The sequence below is a fragment of the Patella vulgata genome, chromosome 8 (genome assembly GCF_932274485.2).
Source record: "Patella vulgata chromosome 8, xgPatVulg1.2, whole genome shotgun sequence".
Taxonomy (NCBI): domain Eukaryota; kingdom Metazoa; phylum Mollusca; class Gastropoda; family Patellidae; genus Patella; species Patella vulgata.
Window position 1 is genome coordinate 25,732,571 of NC_065886.2, and position 27,585 is coordinate 25,760,155.

The 27,585-nt window shown below is 33.0% G+C and overlaps 2 long non-coding RNA genes across 2 annotated transcripts in view; one reads left to right on the plus strand and one right to left on the minus strand.

Annotated features, from left to right (window-relative positions):
• The window catches only part of LOC126830054 (uncharacterized), a 203,973-nt gene that overhangs the window by 18,915 nt on the left and 157,473 nt on the right, over positions 1 to 27,585 (plus strand). The window lies entirely within an intron of this gene.
• The window catches only part of LOC126830055 (uncharacterized), a 90,724-nt gene that overhangs the window by 2,108 nt on the left and 61,031 nt on the right, over positions 1 to 27,585 (minus strand). The window lies entirely within an intron of this gene.

The window sequence follows — 27,585 nt, forward strand, 5'->3', positions numbered from 1 at the left end:
GACTTTACAAGGTTGTGAATTTGAATTAATAAAGGTAAAGGTTAATATGTTTTATCCCTATCCCATATCCTTTTTGGTACAATTTAAGCATACTAAAAAAAAAGAAAAAATATGCTGCGCCTCACCCATATTGAAGGGGGTGATAGGTTTTCCATTAATCCGTCGTTCTGTTTGTCCGTCTGTCTGCCCTTTTGTATTTATGTTTTGTTCTTAAACTTTGAAATATTTGAATAAAATCTGGTACATATAGTAGAGTCAGGGTTTAAAGGGACAATAACACTCTTGCTGGCTTGAAAGCTCCAGAAAATAAATAATACCTCTATCTAAGTACTAGATGTTTAAGTGTCCTACCTGTTGTGTACATTATCCATTACATCCTACTTTACTTGTCCAGAGAGTTCGAAAATATTTTTAAATCGAAGTTTCATTTGAAAAGGTTTACGTTAGACGTTTCAAACCATTATGTTGAATTTTTCAAAATTTTAAAATAAGGTGTGTTAAGATGAAATTTGTATCATCAATTAATTGAAATATTCTAAAATAGTACAATTTGTTGACCAGAATAAAGATTGGGACTTATTATTCAGTTACAACAAGAGTGGTATTGGGCCTGTAAGCTCGAGGTTAATAACAATGCAAAGTATGTTTTCTCGAATTATATTAGGTTGCACTCGGGGGTATTTGATTAAAAGTTTAAGGCACTGGATCGCTGATCTGGAGGTGATTCTGCCCCCCCCCCCCCCCCCCGATGTTAGCCGAGAAATTTACTCGGGATTGGCTTCCCCGTGTCGGTGGTGCAGGATGGAGGGCCGCATCTAGTCGTTCAGATGGGACCTATAATGGAGGTCCCGTACATACATTGGCATACACGTAGAAGAAGCTGTGAACTGTAGGACGTTAAACCCCCATTTCATTTCATTGCATTTCGTTTATAGCCGAGTTTCATGTCGAGTTGTGTTTCGTATAGGCCTGTACTCAGATCGATTAGAAAGTATAGAAATTTATTTAGTCTAACACTATAAATATTACTTTATCTCAAATAAAATTATTTTCCACTTTTACCTTATTTTCACAAGAAAGAAAAATCGAGTTCTTTTCTGCCAAGCGTTATACGTTTTGAATATCATTTGGCGATTAAACGTGCTAAAATCATACGCCGGTCATGACAATAGATTTTTGACCGAACTGGTTGTAGAAAAATGTAACGTTACTGTTTAATTATTTAAAAAAAAAACCCACGTGACTTGTCAAATCGGCTGGATAGTCGTTTAACATGAATATTGCCAGGAAACAGTCGCACACTTAACACAATACATAATTGGCATTTACCTTAAATATACCATATGCAAATATATAATAATACAGAAGTATTGTTATTGTTAAAGAAATTTTCAAAAATATCAGCCCAGATAAACTTTTAAAGATTAGTGTACTAAATTTCAATCAAATATTACACTCACATAACTTTGAAAAAAAGAATTAAAAAAAAAAAAAAATCTATACAGGGTCATAATTCAGTAATAAATTAACGGCATTCCACAAAACCGTACACTGTAATCGCTTTACTTGTCATTTCGTTGCAACCCTTTGATGTCTACGAAATGTGTTTAATTATTTGATTTTGGTACATCTAGATGAAGCAGAGTTATGCCCCTTTTCTGTAAACCTTGTGAAAGCGATATAGGCTGTAGTGTTTAACGGATTCTTTTCAAATTTCGTGGTAAGCAGTGGTCAAACTCTATCGATAATCAACGTTCCGCAAACTTCCACCCCAGAGTTACCCCCCATTGTGAAAATGGTAGGGGCTACAGTTTTACCAATGTTTTTTTTACAAATTGCGTTCAGGAGAGAGCAAACCCTTTCGATATTCAAGGTTCCGGAATTTACTTTCTTTTGCCGAAAACCTACTAAACGCGAAGAGGCAACATTTGGTGTAAAGCATTGTGATCACGAAAGGATGAACCCTATCAATGGTCAGCGTCAGGTTAATGAAGCACGGTTTCCAAAGATGTAGGTTCCGAAAAATTTTCACCACCTTTATCAGCCCTACCATCTCGACATTTCATGTTTACGCCGTCATGTCCTAAAACTTTAAGAACATGATAGAGGCCACAGTCTTTAATGGATTTGTTTCAAAAAATAAAATGGGGTTTAACGTCCTACTTTTCTTCTCCGACTAGGCTAATGAAGATGGGCATACGCAATGCAGTGTGCTATGGGGGAAATTTTGTCCAGAGAGCAATGCTACGACCTACTCTTATATCGAATTGCAACTGTCAATAGTTCTTTGCAAACGGGACCTCTGTATTTCGTACCATCCGAACGCCAATACGTTGTCCCTTTCCAGCCCCTCCGGCTTACACCACTGACAAGGGTGAACCACGCCTGAAAATTCAGATGAACTTTCTCGGACAACACCTGGATCTAACAGGGGACCTCCAGGTTATATCGAATTGCAGCTGTCAATAGTTCTTTGCAGACGGGACCTCTGTATTTCGTACCATCCGAACGACTATACGTTGTCCCTTGTCAGCCCCTCCGTCTTACACCACTGACAAGGGTGAACCACGCCTGAAAATTCAGATGAACTTTCTCGGACAACGTCTTACCACTGAGCCACCATTGCTCCGATTTGTTTCAATAGGACTATTGCGAAAACATCAACGGGCTCATAACTTAAAGGGTCGTCAACGTTCTGCTAGACCTCGCAGTACGTCTGCAAGTATGCAAGGGACGTCATCTTTTTGCGCCATGCACTATGTTGAAAAGGGAATGGTATCCTAAAGAACTGTTCGTGATCGGCTCACAACGATTAGATATGGCGTTAAGAGGCATATCAGACGACCTCCCTTGACATATTATGACCATAAAATTCACTGGTCGGATGATAGGTATGGCGACGTAAGAATATAACAAATACACATAGGAACATCCTAGAGCAAGTTCCATTCATAGGCGGCTTTATTATGATATTGTAGTTGTCTTTCCAAAGAGGGGTCTGGACAGGGTTTAGTGCCCAATTTTGACAATAATCCTCTTTTCACAATACCAATCAGTATGGACGTTTCTACACTACCTTGGCCATCCAAAAGCTCTGATCTGAATCCAACTGACCATATCTGCGACATTCTTAGGCGTAAAATCATCCAAGGTCTCTATCATGATATGGGATTACCTTTCAACTGGTTACAGTAAGAGGTAATCTCAGTGGCCAACGGTACCAAAGAGATCATGGGCAGGGTTTTAGTGCCCCACTTTGACCATCATCCTCTCACTACCATGACTAGCCAGAAGCTCTGACCTGAAGCCAATTGAGCCTATATGGGACATTTGGGCTTTAAATCCATCCGGCGAACCACCGGTGTAGAATCTTGACGATTTGGATCAGGGCACTTACACCAGGCTTAGATCCACCATCTCATTCAGTCGATGTGTAGGAGAGTTCAACAGATGAACCATGCCAGCGGAGGCTTCACCGGGTAGACTTTTTTCGCAGTGTTGAGGGCTCTTTGGATAACTTGGGCATAAAATAAAATGAGTCGAACTGTAGACTTTCCTACTGACATGAACCGCCGTAGTTGTTTGGACTTGGTTTAACCTTTTACCGCCCTTTTTAAACTCTACATAATAACATTAAATCTACTACTTTTGACCTCCTTTGATGGTCCAGTCTTTCATCGGAGCAGTTCGGGAAGTCGTAATATCTTCGTTAACGCATAATAGCTAATACAACTGATCAAAGTCTAGCATTGTCTACGTTTGTGTACAGTGTTTAATTCACGGTGGCGTTAATGGTTTCCATTATTGTTAGTGTCGTAAGTGCCTAGTTTCTGAGTGGCTTGTGAAAATGTAGGGGTTCCTGAGCGATTTTAATTGTTTTCAGTATATAGTTATATTAAGATGCCTTTACATGTACAAACTGGGTGATTTGGTGATATATTTGGACTAAAAACATATATAAACTAATTAATCTATTAGAAATTTGCTTCAAATCCCTCTCAAAACACTGTATTCGCGAGGATATATCACAGTCTATAAAAAAAATCTATTTAAAGAAGTCATGTTTGTGGCACGTGACTTGGCGGTCGCGGAAACTATGCAAGGCTGCCAAGTCGAAGGAGAATTCATTGAATATAAAAGACTGACAATTAGTGAAACCCTCCCATTTTTGTCCTGTGCACGCTCTAGGGTATCCAGTATTCTTCTAGTAAGATTGGATATCTGTACATCCCATATATACCAAAATTTCCATACTTGTTTGTTAAATAACAACCCGATAAATACTTTTGTGGGAATGCATCTTTAAGTCCCTTATATGAATTTCTTTACCTGACGAATCATGGTTATCTTTAGAAATATGTCCTTTTTTACCCATAACTGAACATTATTTAAGGAAAGTTGGTTTTAGATTGGATTCAGTACATTTTGCCATTCAGAAGTAACATTTCGTGAATATCTAGAAATGAAAGAACATTCAGGTGGATGAAAAAAAAAGAGATTTAGCAGTCATATATCTTGGGAATAAGTTATTTAATGACACCGAAACTCATGTTACCTTATCTGAAAATATAATTTATTCTGTATATAAGAAATCACAGGGTGAAAAGTCAGTTATTTTGGGGTTGACACGACACGAGCCTGCTATAGACTCTCTGGCTCGAAAGATGGGGATTCTTTTCACCCTCTTTCGGATAGGACGACAAACCCGTGTACACATTGGCTTGCACGTAAAATAACTCTTTGCAGTTGGAAGATTATGTCGTTTTACGACGCTGTCCGGGGAAAATGTCTCTCGTCGCACATGTAAGCCCACAATCATTAATCCGATTGATGCAGTAAGGTAAGACGTTTTTATTTCAAATCCAAAGCGTTTAACAAAAATATTGGTTATGTGGCGCTTGCAATTATTCAAATTGACCCACTTTTGCCGTATTTTATATTTGGGTGTAGTTCGGATTTGTTTAAATAAGTTATTCTCCATATGAGACAGGGGCACGATATAGGTAATGTTCAGATATGTTCGGCTCCTAAACTTGGTGGATTTCAACCAGATTGGTACATCTGTGACTCGAGTTTTACTTATTCAGATTTTGGCGAATGAAGCTGTTGGGCGCCATAGAGGTAAGACAGTAATAACCTGGGGTTTCGAATATAGCATATTTGATTCGGCGGGACGATTTACCCAATACTACCCAATACCACCCAATACAACCCGAATACCACTCCAATATCACCATATACTACCGAATACTACAACATAATGGTGCCAAATGAGCATATTACTTGATTTTTTTTTCAAGCAAATAATAACCCAATACAACCAAATACATATCAAATACTACTAAATACTACCCAATACAAACCTAATATCGTCAGTTAGCAGAACATCAGTATAATAATTGCAATGAATATTCGATAATTTACAGAAAATTGAAATATTTACGCAGTTATCTCCCTTTACAACCGACAAATAGATTTTAGATTGCTACTCAGATTAATCATCTTTGTTTCCAAGACGACGAAGTTAAAATAAGGAAAACAGGTTATTATAGATCCCTCCGCTATAGTGTAGTCATACAATATTACACGTTAAAAGCATATCAATTTATAACATAATATAAGATAAAAAGAGTTTTAAAAGAAGTTAAAGATTTAAAAATACATTTTAAAAAAATCAGTTTATAAAATAAAGAGCCAAACATCCAAATAAAAGAGTATTTTAGAGGTTGATTTAAAAATGTTCATTTAACGGTCTCGTGGCCTACTCAAATTATTTCTTCATCCTGGTGATTTTGGTATGATAACACGCTGTCCTGTAAAAAATTATTTGGGTATAATATTTTAGGAAGCACACGAATTTATTTTTATATCTGTCTTTTAATGACTTATTAACGCGTCTTCTTTGTCTTTTAAATGATTCCGGTTCCAAACCAGACGGCTTTGAAAAAAAACCTCTTGTCAAAATTTCACCGATTCTTCGAATATTGTCACTATTGAACAATTTCTAAGTATTCTACGGTATGCAATCCACAGATGACGATGTCGCGGCAATGTCATTACCACCTAAATGAATAGACACGGTCACCTGTTTCTTCCTACATATGCATACGTTTATATTTATTTTTTCATGTCAACGATTACGTTATTGCATATATACTTAATGTACGATGTTATATTTTAAAATTAACGAAACTGCACACGTTTATTACAATGCACATGTTTATTACAAATGTGTAATGCTCTACTCGTATATACATTTCACCTGATTTAACAATTAATCAATGGGGTTAAGATTGTTGATTGGGTAATCAAGTTCTGGTTTATTTATATTATCAAAGGAACCGACAGAGATGTAACAGACCGCAAATGATAGTTTTGATGAACTGAGAAGTGTCGCGTCAAGAATTACACATTGGAAAGAAACACGTGCAATTTTAAAACAAAACATCGTGCAGTAAGTAAATACGCAATAACTGAATAGTTGACATGAAAACCTGAATGTAAACAATATGCAATTGTTTTGATAAAGCATTAATTTTAAAATAAATACAAAGAATCGACACTAGGTAATTTCGGGATTAACATATAGTTCAACATTACTTCATTAACTCGCTAGCGCGAAGGGGTGTTTAACAGTGACATGAAACCGGGGGACCCGAGAAAACCCACTTTGTTTGACAGACGACCCTATCAAGTGGTAAGAGACAGATGGGTCATTTTGGAATAAAATATGGTATATCGTCATACTTAATTTTCTTATTTTAATTTTGTTGTCTTGGAAACCAACTGCAAAGCCAAAGAAAATGATTAAACCGAGTAGCAATCTAAAATCTATTTACCGGTTTTAAAGGGAGATAACTGGGTAAACATTTCAATTTTCTGCAAAATATCGAATATTCGTTGCAGTAATTATACTAATGTGCTGTTATTTGACAATATTAGGTTGTTATTTGATCATATTGGGTAGTATTTGGTAGTATTTGATGAGTATTTGGTAGTATTGGGTTATCATTGGCTTGTTTGGGGTGGTATAGGGAGGCAAATGGAACAGCCATACATCGGTGTCGCATTTGAAGTACATTTCTTGCGATATAATTCTCTATTTTTGAAAACAATCAAATTATTTGTCTATTTTGCATCATTATGTTGTAGTATTGGGTAGTATGTGGTGATATTGGGGTAGTATTGGGTGGTATTGGGTAGTATTGGGTAGTATTGGGTAAATCGCCCCACCCTATTTGACTTGAAATATTTTAAGGGTATCAGTTTGATTGAATGCTGGTACAACTTACAGATCAAGTTCGCGTTATGTATTTTTATACTGAATTGAGACCCTTTTTATACGCCCACATTTTCACGTGGACGTATATTGTCGTCGCCCCTGTCCGTCCGGATGTCCGTCCGTCCGTCCACAATTTGTTTGTGACCACTCTACAGGTCACAATTCTGATCCGATTTTGATGAAACTTGAAATACGTGTTTATAATTATAACCCACAGATCTTGGTTCCTTTCGATATTCGCGCATATCGAATCGTATCTTCCTGAATTATGGCCATTGATTTTGCGAAAAATCGCGTTTTTAGCTTGTGGTCCCTCTAGAGATCACAATGTTTATCCGATTAAAAAAAAACGTGTGAATACATCACAGTTATATACTAATGATGATTGAGTTCGAATTTCGTGAAAATCGTACTAAAACTGGAGAACAGAATGGTGTAAAAAATATGGTATATCAAGGTTGTTGACCCTCTAGAGGCCACAGTTTTTGTCCAATTTGGATGAAACTTTAAATATATGTTTTTATCATAAAGATCTTGGTTTGTTTTGATAATTACACATATCCATACGTAACTTCCTGGATTATGGCGCCTGATTGGTCGAAAAATCGCATTTTTAGCTTGTGGATTAAAAACCGTTTAGATATATCACCATTCTACCATAATGAAGGTTGAATTCGAATTTCGGGAAAATCGAAATGAATACTGCCCGACAAAATGGCCGCTCTTTGTACGCAAATTGTGTATAAGTATGTAAAACAAAGGTTATGAACCCTCTAGAGGTCACAATTTTTATCTGATTTTGATGAAACTTGAAACATATCTTTATATTCAAAAAAAAATTCTTTATTTCCAGAATTATTTTAGATTAAAATTTGAGATATATGAGTAAAGGTTGGTATACTTCTGTATATTTTACAGAATTTACTCCATACACCTATAGTGGAATATTTTTCTTCGAAATTGATCCCACGTTATTTACACTTTTCAAGAATAAGTATTTTATATATGTGTCAAATCATCCTTCGTTATTCACAAATCAGGTTGTCTCCCCCACACTTCAAATTGTTTCTTATTTAAATCCAGTAAAACCATAGCTACAAATATCAAACCTTATCGCAATTAAAGATAGGATAATCTAGTTTTTAAAGGCCAATACAATATGTAGTATGATTGTTTGAAGAATTCATTAAAGAGGAATCACTATTAATCCGAAGTCTGGCCCTTTGCTGAAAGGTGCGACTACTGTCCGTAATATTATTCAGACCCGTTTTATTGCCGCTGTCCGATCAACATTTCCCTAATAGTACACTGCATGGTATATGCAAGTCTTCATTAGCCCAGTCGGTTCAGATAAGCAGGACGTTAAACCAGAAAGGTCCAACGAAATGAAATGAAATGGGGTTTAACGTCCTACTGTTCTGCTCCTAAACTGGGCTAATGAAGACGGGCATACGCCATACAGTGTGCTATGAGGGAAATTTTGCCCGGTCAGGGAAGCTAAGGCCTACTCTTATATCGAATTCCAACTGCCAGGGGATCTTTTACCTGCACGCCAATATCTACACGGGGCCTCGCGTTTTCGTCCCATCCGAACGACTAGACAGCTGTCCTTGTCAGGCACTCCGTCCTGCATCACTGACAAGGGGAAACCACGCCGGAAAATCTGGATGAACTTTCTCGGCCAATGCAGGGATCGAACAACCGACCTCCAGGCTAGCGAGTCAACGTCTTACCCACTTAGCCACCGTGATCCCCCAGAAAGGTCCAACGAAGTTGATATTCAGCAATACATATAGCTAGAAGTTGGATTTGTAAATTATAACGATATAAATTGACCAATTTAGTTACTTTGGAAGCTGCATAAGGACTAAATAAAGTCAAAACGACTGAAAGTGTTAGAGAGAGAGAGAATGGAGTGTGACGTCAACTCGACACAAAATCGGTCATTTCTGCCGCTGGACTAAGAAAGTGTTAGAAGTAGGTAAGTTGTACGAGGAAGGTGTCTTCAAAGAGTCAAGACGAAATGCAGCGTGATATACATTGTCTCTACTGTGGTATAGTAGTCCAGATGAAGTTTTATTTTTAAGTTACAATTTCATATTTTTAAGTTATATTTTTAAAATGTATTATAATAAAGCCCTAAAATAGATGGTATCTATAAAAAGTCCTACCCTGTTAAAGAACAATCCTATTAATCCTATAATTCACTATTGCCAGTTGAGAAATTGGCAAAAATATCATTTTCAACTTCAAATTCAAACTTTTGAATATAGCTATTCCATGGTGGAGAATAGGAAAACAAGGGAGACAATTGGGAGGTAATTATGTTATTATTTCCGGTGTGGAGATTTGTAAGTGTGAGAAAGATAACCTATGATCGTATAATAGTGAGTTGACAACCTATTGAGCAAAAGACATATAAATAATTGTTTTGACTTTCTTAGAAAATATGAAATTGTAACTTTAAATCCCTTGTGATATTATTTCACTTATCATGGGGGCTCGTGGTCTAGTGGTTTAACGTGTGCGTGTGAAATCACGAGGTCTGTCAAGTGGCGTGGTTTCGAATCGCCGCTTGAATGAGGCAAGGAGTAGCGTCGCCTGCCAAACCTCGTGTGTTTTCTCCGGGTCCTCCTGTTTCATCCAACTGCTAAAGACCTCTGCGCGCAAGAGAATTATTGAAATAAAATTAAAACCATATTATTATGTTAGTCCCGAAAAGACCTAGTTTGTGTCGAGTGGCCGTTAAACTCCATTTCTCTCTCTTTCACTGATCATTATTGAACCCTATCGCAATTCAGTCATAAGAATACATCCTATCGAAGTTTGTTCACCAATAACTAGCCGTGTCGAAACCTTGTAATCGCTCCACACGTTTAAGATTTCATTTTAAAATCGTTAGTATTGTTTGTTCATTAGCTCTATCTATGAAAGTATTTAACTTTTATATTTCAAATTTGCTGGGCATACACATGAACTCTCATCAAAATTCAGAGTTGTGCTTAAGTTACTTGAAATCAAAATGTTTTAGCTGTTTCTTAAATTGAATTTAAAGGGATATTCAGTTGGTGATAAGGGTAAAGCCTTCAGCTCTTCAATTATACCCCAATAAAACCTTTTAAATAGAGTTACCACCCTACAGAAAGCCACTGATGGGAGTATATTCGTTGTCTGGCAGCGGTATGTTTTATTATAAAGTCAATCCGATAGCGACCCGAAAAAAGCCGTTGATGTTCATTTGCGTTTTTCGGAAAATATCTATTTTTTCAGGGCACAATTCACGCCTTAATGTACTCAAGTGGATTATTTATTTTATTTAACATTTAAGAAAAATAAACAACTATCTATGGTAGATAATATTATAAATGACGCTGGCTTGTTCGTTATGAGTTATAGGAATTTGACCAAAAGGGCCGTTTTTGGCAAATGATCGTAACCGCCATAAGAAAAATGAAAACGGCCAGATAAATATTTGTTATTTATTATGAATCTAATAAATTTTTAACTAAATTATTTTACTTTTTTTAAACAATCGCCGGTTTGGCTCGTCTGCAGAGGGTGTAAGATGTTGTGAAATTTTCAATTCATCATATCGTTGTAAATACTGAACGGAATTGAACCATTTCTAGCTATATATTTCTTTTTGAAATTCAACGTCGGAAATATAGTAGTTTACAAGGTTTCAAAGTCCCTCTAATTAGGATCCGTGGCTGTAAATATCATGATAAAACATATATATTCCATTATAATTTGTATTAAAGCTTCAAAAGCAAAATCATATGCCGGGATCATAATGTGGATTCTGTTTTGGTAATTATTTCAGATTTTATTTCTGATTTAAGTCACAGAATTTTTCTTCCTTAACGAAAATATTAAAATACAGATGCATTTTACTATTATTTAATGTGAATAATAACTAACCGGGCCTTGAATGGCGCTGACGCCTGTGTTATTGAAGGACGATAACTCTTTGTTGTCTGATATTTTGCCACTCATGATGACTCACGTGTTGAAGTGTCACAGAAAGAGACTCTTGTTAACGCGGTTTAGGGTTCCAATAATTTGATAAGGTGGTGCTAGCATATAGTTTGTTACGGAACGATAAATTACAAAAGACACATTTCACCAACCGACTTTTCAGATTGTCACAGATGCAGTATACAAGAAAGGTATTTTAGAAAGGGGATAGACCGTATTATTTAAGTGGGCTTTTCTTTTTATATGGTATATTTAACTGAGTAAGTGCATAACTTTTGTATATTCATCTCTGAAAGGGATTCTGTAGCAGAAAATAATGTGCTGTACCATATCTGGTCACTCCTTGATAAACAAAGCGCTAATGGGATACATGTAATTAGATGGACATTGTCTTTACTGCTTCCCATCAGATGCCTTATTCATGAGATTTCCACTTCAGGTAGTCAACTTATCAATATATAGATTATGTGTTTACAGACTGGCTGTCTTTAGTTACCCATTACGCTTTATTACGTACAGTATTTGTATCTTAAACTAAACTATTGAATATAACCATTTCGCACGTATATGTATTATGACTGGTAGAATTGACCCTGTAGGTTTCTAGTTTGTGGGTGGTTTCAGGTGCTAACGAAACTTTCTATTGGTTATGTAATAGTATTATGCCGGTCTTTGAGATTGATGTCCAAACTCTGCAAAATCGTTAATTTCACTCCCTTTTTTGGTGGTTATCTCTATGTACAATTTAATTCTCATCGGCCAAAAGGCTTGTGCGTAATTCGTTCAACAGGTAACTATAGTGAGAGGTGTTGGAGTTTCAAATATTTTGATGGCCTTAGTCAATTTCAAAGAATACATTTTGTGAGTCTGCTGTGTGTGTTACTAATTAGACAATTCCAAATATTTATAGCGATCTTTACAGATGAACTGATAATTCGACATTCTCGACCCAATGGGCATTCTGGTAGGGAAATTTTTGAAAACTGAAGAATGTGGCTTCATCCGTTCCATGTATAACACTTTATGACGTAACATAAAACAAGGGCATACCCCAAAGAGGAAACATTGTTGTACATTTCGACTGTTTTCTAGTCGCTCTGTCCCATAGTGGTAGGGATGGGTATCAAGTAACTCATTTGCGGAAACTCCCGACTTCTCTTATACCCTTTTGTTGTTTCAAACAAATTTTATAAATGGGATTTATTCTAAGATGAACATGTGCTGTCCCATGTGGGACTTGCAGAGAAGTGGTACGTTGTGTATAAAAAGCAAACTTTTTTTTATGTTAATTGCTGACATAGAGCTAATTCAGATTGGTTGCTTGAAACCGAAGAGATGGCACCACCATTTGTCTATTTAAAGTTGCAATTTCATATTTTTGCGTTATATTTTTAAAATTGATTAAAATAAAGCCTTAAAATAGATGGTATCTATAAACAGTCCCACCTTGTTAAAGAATAATCCTATTAATCCTATAATTCACTATTGCCAGTTGAGAAATTGGCAAAAATATCATTTTCCTCTTCAAATTCAAACGTTTGAAAAAAGCTACTCCATGATGGAAAATAGAAAACAAGGGGGGTAATTGGAAGGTAATTGTGTTATTATTTTCGGTGTAAATGAGTTTTAAGTGTGAGAATGACACCTATGATCGTTTAATAGTGAGTTGACAACCTATTGAGCAATAGACATAGAAATAATTATGTTTTGACTTTCTTAGAAAATATGAAATTGTAACTTTAAAACAATGATTCTGAGCCACTAAGAGGGGCACACTGAAAGGTAAATTTAGACATATTTTATTTAAACCCACATGAAGGAATCAGTTATGGGTAATATATATTGATAGGATTTTTGCTGTTAGGATTTGTTGGGCCATATAATTTAGAATCTTTAGATCTTTTGACTTTCAGGGATTGTTATTTAAGTCATGAAATTTAAATTTTTGTCAGTCACTTCAATATTGAGTTGGAATATCTTTGCTGCTGATGGCGCATAATAGCTCGCCCAGCAAAGTCTGTCTGGCATGGCATAATAAGTTAGAACTGAGTCTAGTTTGAATATGCATATTGATTTTTATATACACAGTTCTTGTGATTGCACACTTACTATAAACTGGGTATTTCATTTAAAGCTTTGTATGCATGTCTGCGTCTAAATATACTTTATGTTGCATAACTACATGTACATGCAGTAGAATAGGTACATACTCACTTAAAATCATGACTTTTTCTGTATGACAATTAAGTACTCTGTGTAGGTCCTTGGCCTCTTATATACCTATATAGTAGATGTCAAGCTTGTATTTTTGGCCAAATGCCATCAGACAAACCCTAATCATTATTGCATATACAAGAATCACGTGATGTCTGGACTTCAAGAATTTTTTTCTTACGATTTGTTTTTCTTCGGGGTATACATGTATTGAGGTTTACCTCTTGTGTATAAATAAGGCAGCTAGACATGGACACAAAATAGGTTGTCGTTTGGGGGCTATGACTTTTTGGTTGGTTTTTTTTAAAAGATTTTAAACATGAAATTTTGAATCAATTCCACTTAAACAATGCAGACTGAAGCAAAAACAGTTATCCTTCCTGAATAAAATTGACCAATCAAATCACAGCGCAGACTGGCTATGCAGTTATCGTTATTTGCCGCCAAGTTGAATGCATTACTATACAGACTTATATATAAATGTATAATGCAATATTATGTAAGTTATATACTTTGATTTAATTTTCCCTTTTTGAAAACTTATTATAATTGTCTCGTCATATCACAGTTCAAAATTAGCAACATGTAGGTTAATTGTCATCAAGAATTCCAACAGTCTGCAGACTTAAATAAACCAACTAAAATACTCGTAGACATTGACGCGGCATTTTATTTATAAATTATATTTATGAAAATACCTTTGGTTTTAATTCTTAGTTCAATATCTGGATTTATTCATATACTTTTATTTCTGTTGGTGCACGATACTGAAATGTATTGAAATATAGAGAAGGTTTTGTTTTAATGTTACAATATGATAACGATAATAGTAGTAGATTGTGGAAATGTGCATAATAATTCAAAATGGTTATGTAAATAAAATAGACATTATGGAAGTAAAAGTTGAAATTGTACCAGGCCTGAGCGATATTCGTGCAAGTCATGCATTTGTTTTCCATTAAAACATTGTTCATTCTTCATTTGATTTTCACAACTCTTTTAATTTTTCAATTAATTAACATTTTGTCTCGAAATTATAGTTAATTCAAAGCAACTTATATAATCTGAGTAACGAAGTATATTGATTGTTTATTTTATATGGTGTCTTAAACGGAAAATTTTTAAAAATAAATATTTCAAATTATTATGGAAATAATTCTTGTAGAAATTATGAAGTATTTGAAAACCCGTAAGTAGGACCTAATGGACTTAATATAGATTTGTAAAGATGTTAGTTTGCATTAAATTAAATCTTGTATTTTTACAAGAATGAAAGAACTTACAAGTATATATCTGATACAAGGTCTGTTGATATATATAAATATGTTACATTTAGTATAGGACATTTAGTAGGGCCAGAAAGTAGTATTATACTTTAAGTATTACTAATTCCTGGAAATAAAGTTGGAAAGAAATTAATTCTTTTTAATTTACAAGTATGTGCAAACTGTGGATAATTCCGTCTTGGCTGCATTAACCAATCTTGCCCCATTCTTGAAATTCTTTTTTAAGCTCTAAGTACCAAACTAAAATGCATAAATTTTAAATACATTTTAAAATAATTAATAACAAATTAGTTTAGTTTTGAAATTTTGAACAAAATACTGATATAAAAGGACATCTGGTTTCAAAATATCACAGTATTTATATGAATGGATATTAATACACCATAAAGGATACTTAAATGCAAAAGTTTTTGGGGTTTTTTGTTGGTTTTTTTTTTGTTTTTTTTTTTGGTTTTTAAACAACACAATATCAACAACAATCTGTACACTAATGATAAGCTACATGTGAATGGAAATCTGTTATGTTAAAGTATAAACGTGAAATACAAAACAATGAATTTTAATCTATGAAATATTAAAGTATTAATTTGAATATTAACTTTTAATTGTATATACCTTTTCTTAAGAAGCACTAATGTTGAAGTTTGTTAAAAGAGTGCTATAGTAGCTACATGGTGCTATAGTATTCGACGGTGTCATTTAAATATTATAAAATCGTGTTGAAGTACCTAATAAAGTTCAAATATTTAATTTATAGAAATCGTACTGTACGAGAAACAAGATAGTGGGCAGATCTTTATAGCTGCTCCATGAGTACGAAATTGCATATATTAAAATCGTATTTATTTATAATAATATTTTTACTGATATTGTATCCTGTTTTTAGATATATAAATGGAACTCATGTTTGTTTTCGTATGCAGAATAATACCAAAAATCGTATTTTAGGATGACCATAATAACATTTTTACTACACGTACAGAATCTATTAAATTTGCGTAAAGTGTACACATAACCAATATTATGCATTTATATTGAATTTTACATTTTAGCCTCATGTTTAAGTAGATGTTAAATTTTAATAATATTCAGGTGTTGTTTTCTTTAAAATCCCTGTTTAAATTTATATTGAATATTGGTTATAATCCATTAGGCTGCTTATATTTGAAATTACACTTTAGTTAACATTTAAAATCTCCGTTTAAATTTTTTTATTGGTTATAATCTATTAAACTGCTTATATTTGAAATTACACTTTAGTTAACATTTAAAATCCCCGTTTAAATTTATATAGAGTATTGGTTATAATCTATTAGACTGCTTATATTTGAAATTACACTTTAGTTAACATTTTAATGAAAGCTCATTATTAAACCAACTGCTGATAATCTATTAAACTGCTTATATTTGAAATTACACTTTAGTTAACATTTAAAATCCCCGTTTAAATTTATATAGAGTATTGGTTATAATCTATTAGACTGCTTATATTTGAAATTACACTTTAGTTAACATTTTAATGAAAGCTCATTATTAAACCAACTGCTGATAAAAGTTGACATCAAATAATGTTGGATTAGATAATGTATTAAGGACATAAGTTACATGTATATGAAATAAGAATGATTTAAAGTCATATTCGATACCAAGTAAACAAAAATGTATTTTCAAGTTTACTATGATATAAACAGTGTAATTACAAAACAAAGTGCACAACTTTAAAACAATCGCAAATTCATGTGTTTTATCCGTTCAATTAGCACATGTATCTTGGTACGTGTGTTTGTATTATTAATAACTTTTCTGGTATGCATTTTGACGTTTTGATCATAGTTATATTGAAGCGAGTATCGATTAAATACTAAACATTTATAAATGTTATCTAGCAGCAAGTTAAAAATAGAGAATAAAATGTGATGCTTTTTAATAAACAATACTATCGCGTCAGGTACTATTATCTCGTTACATCTTGAAATTATGGGGATGTTCAGGTTTCTATATTTCGACTGTTAGATAAACAAAAATCGCCAATACAGAAATGGAGAACACATTGTTAACTATGAAACACAAATCAGTGACTGATATTGGGTGTTCTGTATCCTTCTATATGCCTCGTTCATACATTATTTATAAATCAAAAGACAGTGAATTTCAAAATGTTCAGTTTGATTTGCAAAATGCACACTTCTCTTATTACAGAATAAAAAAAAATCATCAAAGTGTGATTTATAGTTTTTTGACAATATGATTTTTATTTATTTATTATTTTTTTATTATTATTAAATTCTAATGTTTTATGCCTGTCTGCCTTTCTAATGTTTTTGTCTACTTCATACTGTGTAAAGCTGTATTTTGGCCATTACTAGGACCGACTAAATTACTCTAATTTTTACAAATTTCCTCTTTCCTCCAATATATAAAGCAAAATTTAAACATTTATGGGTTTAATGTCTATCCAATCTTCATTCGAATACATTTTTTTAGTGTTTATATAGCGAATATACCAAATGGAGATAAACAGAAATCTCTTATTATTAATGTTTTTACCCCTATCGGGACAGCAATGAAGACATAAAAAATTGGGCTGAGACATAGCTAATTTAACCCCCTGAAAACGGAGACACTATTACAACTAAATCCCACATAGTTAAACCGCCATTATTTACAAATCAGGTTCAAATCAAAGAAGTTAATGAACATAAACATCTAAGACTATTCTTTCAACATAATTATAAATGGAATAAACACATAGATAGTATAGTAAGTAAAGTATCAAAACTAGTAAATCGCCTCCGCTCTCTAAAATATCGATTGAATAGAAAATCTTTAAACGCAACGCAATATGCTGTTCTTCAACACTTGGATTATGCCGATATTGGATACTTAAAAAACAAACTAGAATCCCTACAATTCGATGCACTATAAGTACTCTGTAGAAACTTTAGGTACCTTACTATCTTTGGAAATTCAATAAATTACAAATAATACACAGTAAACTAAAATTATCCTGCTCAGATCTACAAGGTCATAAATTCCTCAGACACAGTAAACTATAAGATATCCTGCTCATCTTTTTTTACTACAAGGCCATAAATTCCCCAGACAGCTCGATGATCCCGAAGTTTATTTGCTCGAATGGCCCAGCAAGAAAACAGTAACTGTTAATCCAAAACCTGCAATATAATTGTAAAACTATCAGCCGTCTCTTGTATGGTTCAACAAAACATAGTCCTGGGGCAAACACACTTATCTTCCAAGAAGTTCAAAAATTTATTCATTTGTCAAAAAGATGTAACTCTCCATGTTTTTTTAAATCATCTTCAGCTCTTTGGTGGTTTGGGAGCTTTGGGGGTATTAGAATGGTTGTACGCTGTGCAGGCCTGTACCATACATCAACAACCAATACCAAACGCTACATTCTCAATGATTTCTATCTATTCAAACATTTATAAAAATATCGCCATATTATCCTATAATATGTTTAATTTTTATGTATCTAATTAGAGATAGCCCGTTCCCCTATCCAAATTTAGATGAATAGGAATATTGTTTTAAAAAAAAATGAAGACATCACACTATTGACCAAACACTCCATTGCCTGTATGACTCTCTGTATTTTATAGTTTTCATTTTAGTCCGAATTTTTGTAGTTTAAGCAAATGTCCCAACCTCACCTTACACATTTGGATGAATTATACTCTATGTTTAGTGGCATTTATTCAGATACAGTAATTTTAAAAAAATTGAAGAAATGGTTCACAGGCTTTATCACAGGAGATTGTTAAAAAATTTCTTTATTTGATTTATAAATAAAATAAGGACAGGGGGTATTATTTACGCTGTAATTCGAATGAGTTACCGGCATACCTATATAAGGTATTAAGGGGGGGAGGGTGAGGGGTGGCTTCTTATCTAAGATAATCTTGTTACTTAAACCAATTAACCATGAAAGAGAAGAGATTTCTAATAATTTCAACAGTTTGTTAGACTCAATAATTTACATATCTTCCGTTAAAGGCCCAAGTCAGATCGTTCACATACATTTCAAATATCGTCAATAATATGTACATTTTAATGTAAAGAATATTGTTTAATGTATAAAAAGTACTTATGATAATATTTTTAAACCTTATTGTGGCATGCTGGAGCTTTAATCTAAACATATTTGTAACTACAACATAATAATATACCCTAAAACAATTTAGGTACAGCTTTAAATGCATATTAGCAAATGACACGTGTCATCGACTGAAGCAAAACATGGATCAGATTCGTCAAAGAGCGGTGTCCTGCTGCCGGAACATCTGATCCATCTTAGCTGTGCATTTCCATTCCGTTAAATCCATTTTTTCTCTTGCTTACCCGATACATGTACCCATAAATAGTGACCTCAGAAAATCGTTATCATGACGTGCGATTGCCATTTCAAATATGTACACAACTAAATGTTGTAGATCGAAAAATACAACTCAAATCAAAACCTGTTCTTGATGCTGGGGCTGACCAAGAAAGATTCTTAACCATGTATTGATTGGTTCTTGGAAGATATACATTTTTGGAAGGAAATGATTATGAACAAATGAATGGGTTTATGACCAGAAGAAATGGCCAGTTGTCTGTATTTTAAATAATATGCATGCTAAGCCTTTTCTTGTAGACGAATAGATCACCCTTTTCGGAAGTTGTATGTGTGTGTGTGTGTGTGTGTACGTAAACTTTAATGTGATAGTAGATTTTGTACTACAACATTGAATTGACATCTACTGAATCATTTTGTGTCCATAAATATGGGTATAAAAAACATGACCTGACATAATAATATGTTCTATTGTATCTGTTATTTATTATCTAGTGTTACTTTAGGCAGAAATAAACCACTATAACTGTTACCTAGAGCACAAAGATGTATATTGATGGGGTGATTTGGTATGAATATAAGTAATGTGGTTGATTTTCAGCCATACCGAGGACAATATATCATCCCCAAGGTCAGTCAGTTTATAACCCTTGGAGACCTGAGATCAAGCCAAATATATAGCACATTCAGTCACATTGTAGTAAGCGGTTGCTAGATCTGTAAGAGTTATAATTTAATCTCTGCCTCTATTTTAACACTGTATGCTTATTCATTCTTGAAGACCGTGTACCACGTCCGTTTTGACTTCAAACAATGTTTCTAAATTGGGTTTTACATATACCTATGTAGTAACCAAAATGTAAGAATCTCAATGCAGATGGGTGTCTTACCTTTCATGTTCTTCGTTAGAATGTTTTTCTTTCTTACATTATTTTTTACAAATGTTAATTATTTCCGTTGTACTCCCTTGTTGATTTTTAGTTTATGTCCTGTAGCAAAACAGAGACAAGAACAAGAAAACAAAATCGTCATTGTGATAATTATATAATTTGTGATATGTAATGCCATTTCTATTTCAAAACAAATAGTCTTAAGTTTGAATAAGATACACTTGGGATATTACTATTACAAATAAAGAAATAAATAAGCATTGTAAGGGCGCTTGCTTCTGTAATGTTATTAAAGAAAGGTTGTACATGTTGTCAGCGTCCAAAGCCTAACAACAATTGCCACGTTCTTACTGAAATAATTAATCTATGTGATGCTAAAATCTGAGATGTTAATTCCCAGAAATTAATCTTAATTATTAGACAACTGTCACCGATTTGAAATATAAACACAAAAGTTTGACCCATGTCCGAATTTGCAAATTTTTGAGTTACAAGGTTTTCAGAGGAACCCTGCCTGTTGTTGTTTCTCAAAACGTTGAAATGGGTTACTGGCTATATATTGGGTGCATATATAATATATATATATATATATTGCATATATAAACAGGTGTGATTAATCTATTGTATAGAAGGGTGAAGGAAATCATACCATAGTCTATACAGTCACGCCTTAAATATAATTTAAAGATGCATTCTGCATGTCAAAATTACATACTCATGATGTATATTCTTTGAATGGCATTTAGTAATTGGAACATAATCAATAACACACTTTTATGGATAACAATTACTATGGTTTATTTCACTGCGACGTCGCAGTGAAATAAACCATACTAATTGTTATCCATAAAAGTGTGTTTTTGAATACTCATGATGTACCATCGTCAACTATATATTCTGAATGATTCTGTAACATGAAAATGATAGACCCCATTTGATAGTCACTATCAATGATTTGATAGTCACCACATTGAGTATTTAGATTTAACCAAACGTGCTGATATCTCGGTGATATTGTTTATCGGGTAATGCCTCTAATCGTCATTGAAAAATATTGGCTGAATGATTTGAAAATCTTTCATCATTCGGCGTACTCCGCAGACTATATAAAGTTCGGTAAAATTCTTTGATGGGCCACTTTGGACCCAACGTTGTAGATTATGTATGGTTGATTTTTAATATTAAATAAACAATTTGGGTACAATTTAGCCTGGCTTAAATATTGTCCGAAAAATGAACGAACAGGATCAGTGACTTTAATGTAAGCTTGTGATGGGTGTTTATTGTCTCGTGATAGCATGTTTTTATCGACACTTTGCTTGGTCAGAAGCCTCAAGTTTGCAACTGTTAGTGGAGGGATAAGGAATATTCGACTGTTAAACTTATTAGATAGGAAGATATACTTTAAAAATTAAGAAAAATTTGGAAAGCTACTTTAAGATAATCAATGTTATAGGTTTAGTTTAGTTTTTGATGTAGCGTCCCTTTAAGTATATACTATTTATATCACAGCGCAAGTATACTTGCTGTTTATAAGATAAGGTTGCATATAGGTCTACTACAATGTATCAATGTCTAACCGCAGTGTCACATATGCTATAAATAATGATTTTAAAAATATACGGTGTAGAAAAAGACCTTGCTGTCAAAAAGACACATTGACTTGCATAATATTCAACTTAAACAAGAAAACCAATCTGAACAAATTTTAAACTTCAATTGTCTAGTACTTGACAATCATGATATAAATTCCGTTTGATATGCTAATATGATATGCAATTTTTAACAAATTTAGAAATGATCGGTTTATCTTGTAACGAGATGTCATAAGTAACCGAACTAATAATCATGTCACTAAACTGACATGTTAATTTTAAATAAATTCTATCAAGTCCCCTTACCCCATAGTCTAGAATTAGAGGGTAGCTGGCCAACCTTTGTACGCTCCATGTGCCAAATATTCTCTATACTACGTCAGATGTGCCATATAACATCAAAAGTTAGGAGCATTATTTACCTTATTGGGCCATTTGATTCTATTTTAATTTCGCTAAGCTGTTGGCATTTAAAATCAAATTAGGTATTTTATTTGTATATTTGATCATTATTATCATGAAAGACAATGTGCCACGTGGAATGGTCAAATGTTCCACTTGTGGCACGTATGCCACAGTTTGAGAAATCCTGGCTCTAGATAAGTTTCTCATTTCAGTTCGAATCCGCATCACAAACAGACTATAGATTATGGGAAATCGTTTTGAAAATCAAATACAGATTTAATAGGATTTTTGCGATGCAAAAACTGTCAAATGATCATAGAAATGGTCTTGCTATAGATAGAAAAGAAATCAGACTTTTTAATCAATGATTCAATTTCAGGGAGTTTTATGGAGACTGGGTCGTTGTAAAGGGAGGTAAGTATGGAATAGTGGCCCATAACTCTTTTTAAATTTGTTAGAACAAAGTAAAATATTTCAATATGTATGCCTCCATGTTGCTAATCCGCTATAGAACTTATTTTGTTTTCATCTATTTAAATCTTAATATCATTGACAAGATATAATATGTTTGTTCTTTAGACTTTCTGTCTATCGAAAACATATTTGGTGTTGTTCATGTTACTTTTGTATCATACAGCCGGGTTTATGATAAATCCTATTAAGTATTCTTAGGTTTATTAGTTTCTTACTGTGTATTTGTTGCTGCCACGCTGATTTGCACTGTTGTTGCTAATGGTTTTGTGGTGCTGCTGTTTTTCTTGTTCGGGCAGTAATGGTTTTGTTCTTACCCTGATTGTTGCTGCTTCTCATTTTGATGTTGTTGTATTGTTGATACATATATGTTTGTGTTGTTGCTACATTTAAATTCTGAAACTAGCGAAACTTACTTTTATTTTTAATGTGTTATCATTTGTCGAAACTTTGATTACCTCATAGGTGCGAAGTTTATATTAAAATTCAGCTAGGTTTTGTTGTGGAATACTTCATAAGCATCTAATAAAGCGGATACGTGTGTAAATAGCAATTTAGTATTGTTTCTGTTAATGATAATGATGTTGATTTTGTTGATATTTATGTTGTTGCTGATATTTATATTATTGTTGTGGATAATGATGCGATTGTTGTGCATATTGGTTGCTCTTGTTGATATTGTTCTTAATATCTTCTATTATTGTTGTAAGTGTTGTTGATATCGATGCTGTTGTTCATATTGCTGTTGTTATTGATATTGATATGGATGCAAATGTAATTACTAATATTGATAATATTGACCCTGTTTATCTTGAAGCTGTTGTAGCTGCTGATATTTTTTTTTACTTTTGGGAACTATAATTGCCATACTGGGGTAAGAGACCTGCATTTACTTATGCATTATCTAATGTCTGTAATTAACAGAATTAATTATAGGTATGGAATTTATAATAACACAACTTTACGGATTTGATTACATGCAACGTTTCAATACTTTAACAGGTAACTTTATCAAGCAATGATCATTAGTAAATCCATAAAGTTGTGATGTTATTATGAAAGTATCTATGTTATAAGTTTATAAACGGGTAATGAACTGGGCACTAGGTACGTTTTCTATGCTCGACGCATTGGCCTTGGTTTAAATTTCTGTGCCATTTAAAAATTAGTTGACCTTTAATAAACAAAATGATGTCACGCCAGCATCGAAACTCTTCAATAGTATACACAGTGATAATCGTTTTAATCATTGTGCTGCATTAATAACGACTTATTACCTCGGGCTTCGTTTTATTCATGTTAATATACTATATATATTGCCCTTTAGTCCAAATAACTATATGATGCGAGAGAGAGAGAGAGAGAGAGAAAGAGAGAGAGAGAGGGAGAGAGAGAGAGAGAGAGAGAAATGGAGTTTAACGTCCACTCGACACAAACTAGGTCATTTCGGGACTAACTATGGTTTAATTTTATTTCAATAATTCGCTTGCGCGTAGGGTTTTAGCAGTGGGAGGAAACCGGAGGACCTGGAGAAAACCCACGAGGTTGGACAGGCGACCCTACTCCTTGTCACGTACAACCGGAGATTCGAAACCACGCCAGTTCGTATGATACAGCACGCACGTGCTAACCATTCGGCCATCCAACTCCCCCTATATGATGCACCACATACTCTTCTATATGGACGTTTCATGCACCATGATAAGTAAAATAGATTAATAGTTCTTTAAAACAATAGACATGACAACTGTGTTTATTATTAGATTTTTGAAGTTATGACTTTCAATTAATGTCACATTTGCATATTCTGTAATATATGAATCTTGAACGCCAATCCTTATGGATATTAACCTCGAAAGATAAGTGAACTCCCGTCGAAACGTCGTGCTATATTTGTACAAACCAGTGACTTTTTTCATAAATTGTGTTGTGTTGTATTGTGTCATTTGTGATTGAAAACAGTAAGAGGCCACTTGTCGAAACATGCTATATATGTGTATAAACCAATGATTGTTTTCTATGTAAATTGTATTTTTAAATAATTTTTACTATCCATGTTACAGCACATCTCAGTACAGGTTGAAAAAGAGGATACACATGGCGATTAAAATAAATCACATTTCATTTTTTGTTTTGTGAAAAATGTCGTATATAATATGGACTTTAATTATATATTTTTTTGCTTAATTGTTTAGGTTTCTTTTATGATCTTGATATCCATTTTATTTCTTTAAAGTGATCAGTGTAATTGATAAATTCTTAAACTTCAAAAGAGAAGAAAATAGGGTCAATGGAATATGACTTTTAGTTTTTTTTTACAATGATCTTGATATCAATTGTTTTTTTGGGTATTTTGGGTGTTTTTTTTTTTTTAAGTGATCAATGTAATTGATAAATTCTTAAACTTAAAAACAGAATAAGATAGGGCCAATGGAATATGACTTTTTGGTAACTGAATGGAAAGCCTTATTAGAATAGTTGTTTTAATGGATAAAATAATACTATTTGTAATTGATATAATGCATCACTAAGTGTATTATGATAAATCAATCAACCAACGCAAACGATAACCCCGCCCACGAAATCGTGACGTCACTTTACATCATTGCATAGCCCTGAGGTAGTATGCATCTGCGTATATTTTATTTGAACAGCATTATTCCAAGGACTTTAGTTTTCATTCATTAGTGATATAGGTATTATTTTCATGAAATGGTACTATTACAACTTTGATTATAATATTCAACCCTAATAGTATATTGCATTCAGTATGTAGCCCTGTACAGTTTATGTATTAATAACAAGTATAAGTTTAATTTGATATTAGATCAAATAAATTTCAATATGATAAAAAATCAAATCAAATTTTGAACTGAATCTTAAATGATTTATTGATTACGACAATTTTCTCCAATGTTAAATTGGTCCGTTAAAATTCGTGTCATTAAAGAATGAAATAATGAATGAAAATACCTGTTTTAACTTTATTATTCAAAGAAACTTGAAGCTATATTTCGTCAATCCATATTTCAAATATATTTTAAATATGATTTTGAGTAGTTAGATGAATTCTATTTCTGAGCCTCTAAAGAGATATTTAATATGATATATTTACATGTTTTATTTAATTACCAACATATACATATATGCGTGACTAGACTAGTATGGCTATACATATATTTGATTAAGTACTTTTGATAAAAACTAAATTCTAGTCTAGACAACTTTATAATAAAAAAAAATTATGTTTCAAAGTTTGTTCTTTTTGTGATATAATTTTGTACATACTCTGCTCCACGCCCATTTGTTTTGTTAAGAGTTTATTTTTGGTTCATTTATTATTTGGAACCCTTTTTATTTCCAGTTCCACGTTGATGAAATATTTTACAGAAATATTTGTTAAACTTTTCAGTTTTATAAAAGAAAAGTTCTAGCATTTTTAGGATTTTAGAGCTGTCAAAGATTGCATTGCTTATTTTAGAAATGTATGGTATGTTTTTTTTCATTTATCTGGACAAGGGGTGGGGTGGGCAAGGAATGTTATTATCATAGTACATGAGATTTTCGTCATTTTCTTCATTTTCTTTATTGCTTAAACTTTAGACTCTAATCTTTTCTCTCTAAATTTTGACATTTCTTAATTCCGAAAACTGATATAAATGGTAATCCATATAAGTTATGCATAAAATATTGTAGCAAATATGCAAATTTTAGTTACGTACCATGTCGACTCGACTCATTTAGCTTCTCTTTAGACAGTAATAAACTTTTGGATATCCAGTTAAGTTACACAATCTTAAAAAAAAATACTTAAGTGAATGCAAAATTAGCCGACTAAGATTTGTGCATAAATTATCGGGCGAGCAATGGTAATGTTATGTAAAATAATGTAATTTTATGCAGACGATATTTAACGAATAATCGAAGGAAAAGTAGGCTGTTTAACTTTTTTTATGAAAAACATGTGACAATATTTTTAATGGACAATATTTTAAGTTTATTTTGAATAAATATGTATGTTATCTCATTATTTCGTTAATCAAATGGATGACAACTGTTAGATTATATCAATTCTAGCTTGCTCTACGAAGGTCAAGGACGAAAGTTGTGCAAAGTCACATTTGCATATTTTCCAGACAAATGGTGCGCGTGGGGGCCATGTCCCGGAGTTCGGCATTTGGAGAAATTTTGTTCTGAATCTGCGTTCGCGCAGCTGCAAACAGCGCACGAGTGCTAATTTTCATAAGAAAGAATATTGACGATTTTTACTATAATGAGGCAGTGGTTTTAGAAAAGGCGATTGCTCAATTGTCAAGAATATTTGAAGACAGTCGACATTTTATTAGGCTATGAAAAGATGTCGTGTAATGATTATTGATATAAATATAACGGTAGGTATGTATTAAAACAATGGTTAAAACCTGCCTAGTTCTATATATAGCTCTTTTACTCACTTGTAGTGCATTCTAAAATGAACCGAACTACAACATCCCATACATTTCTTGGTATTACTTTTGTCGTGGATTATATAAACCGTGATTCTAAAGGCTATCAGCCTTGATATTTTGGTATCAGCGATCCGAATTTGAATTAAATTGATTTAGTACCGCGTGTGCTTAGTGTATAACTGTTTATGTATTACATATGTAGGCTACCCTTATTGTTTATTCATTTTAAATCATTTTTGACAATAAGTCAAAAACATTTTCAATATAGATATACTTAAATAGTTATAGTTTGAAAATAACTTTTATATCCAAACGTGTGACTATTGCATGCATTTTCTATTCAATTTTTGGGAAAAATTTTCACATTATTTCTACACTTTAGAATATAAATTTAAAATGGTGTTCGTATAATTAAACTTGTTTGTTTATAGTGATTCTTTAGTATTTCATGTACATTGTATAGGCAAATAATAATCTTGTCAATAGAATTGTGTTTATGTTCATGATATTGAGTAAATAGATACTAATAAATAAATTATAAACATATATTCTTAATGGAATATTTCCTATATCTAAAAATAGATATGTCCCCAAATCAATATACAAGATAGACATACAAAAATAATGCTATATTTTCTTTTAAAAAAAAGTGGATAACA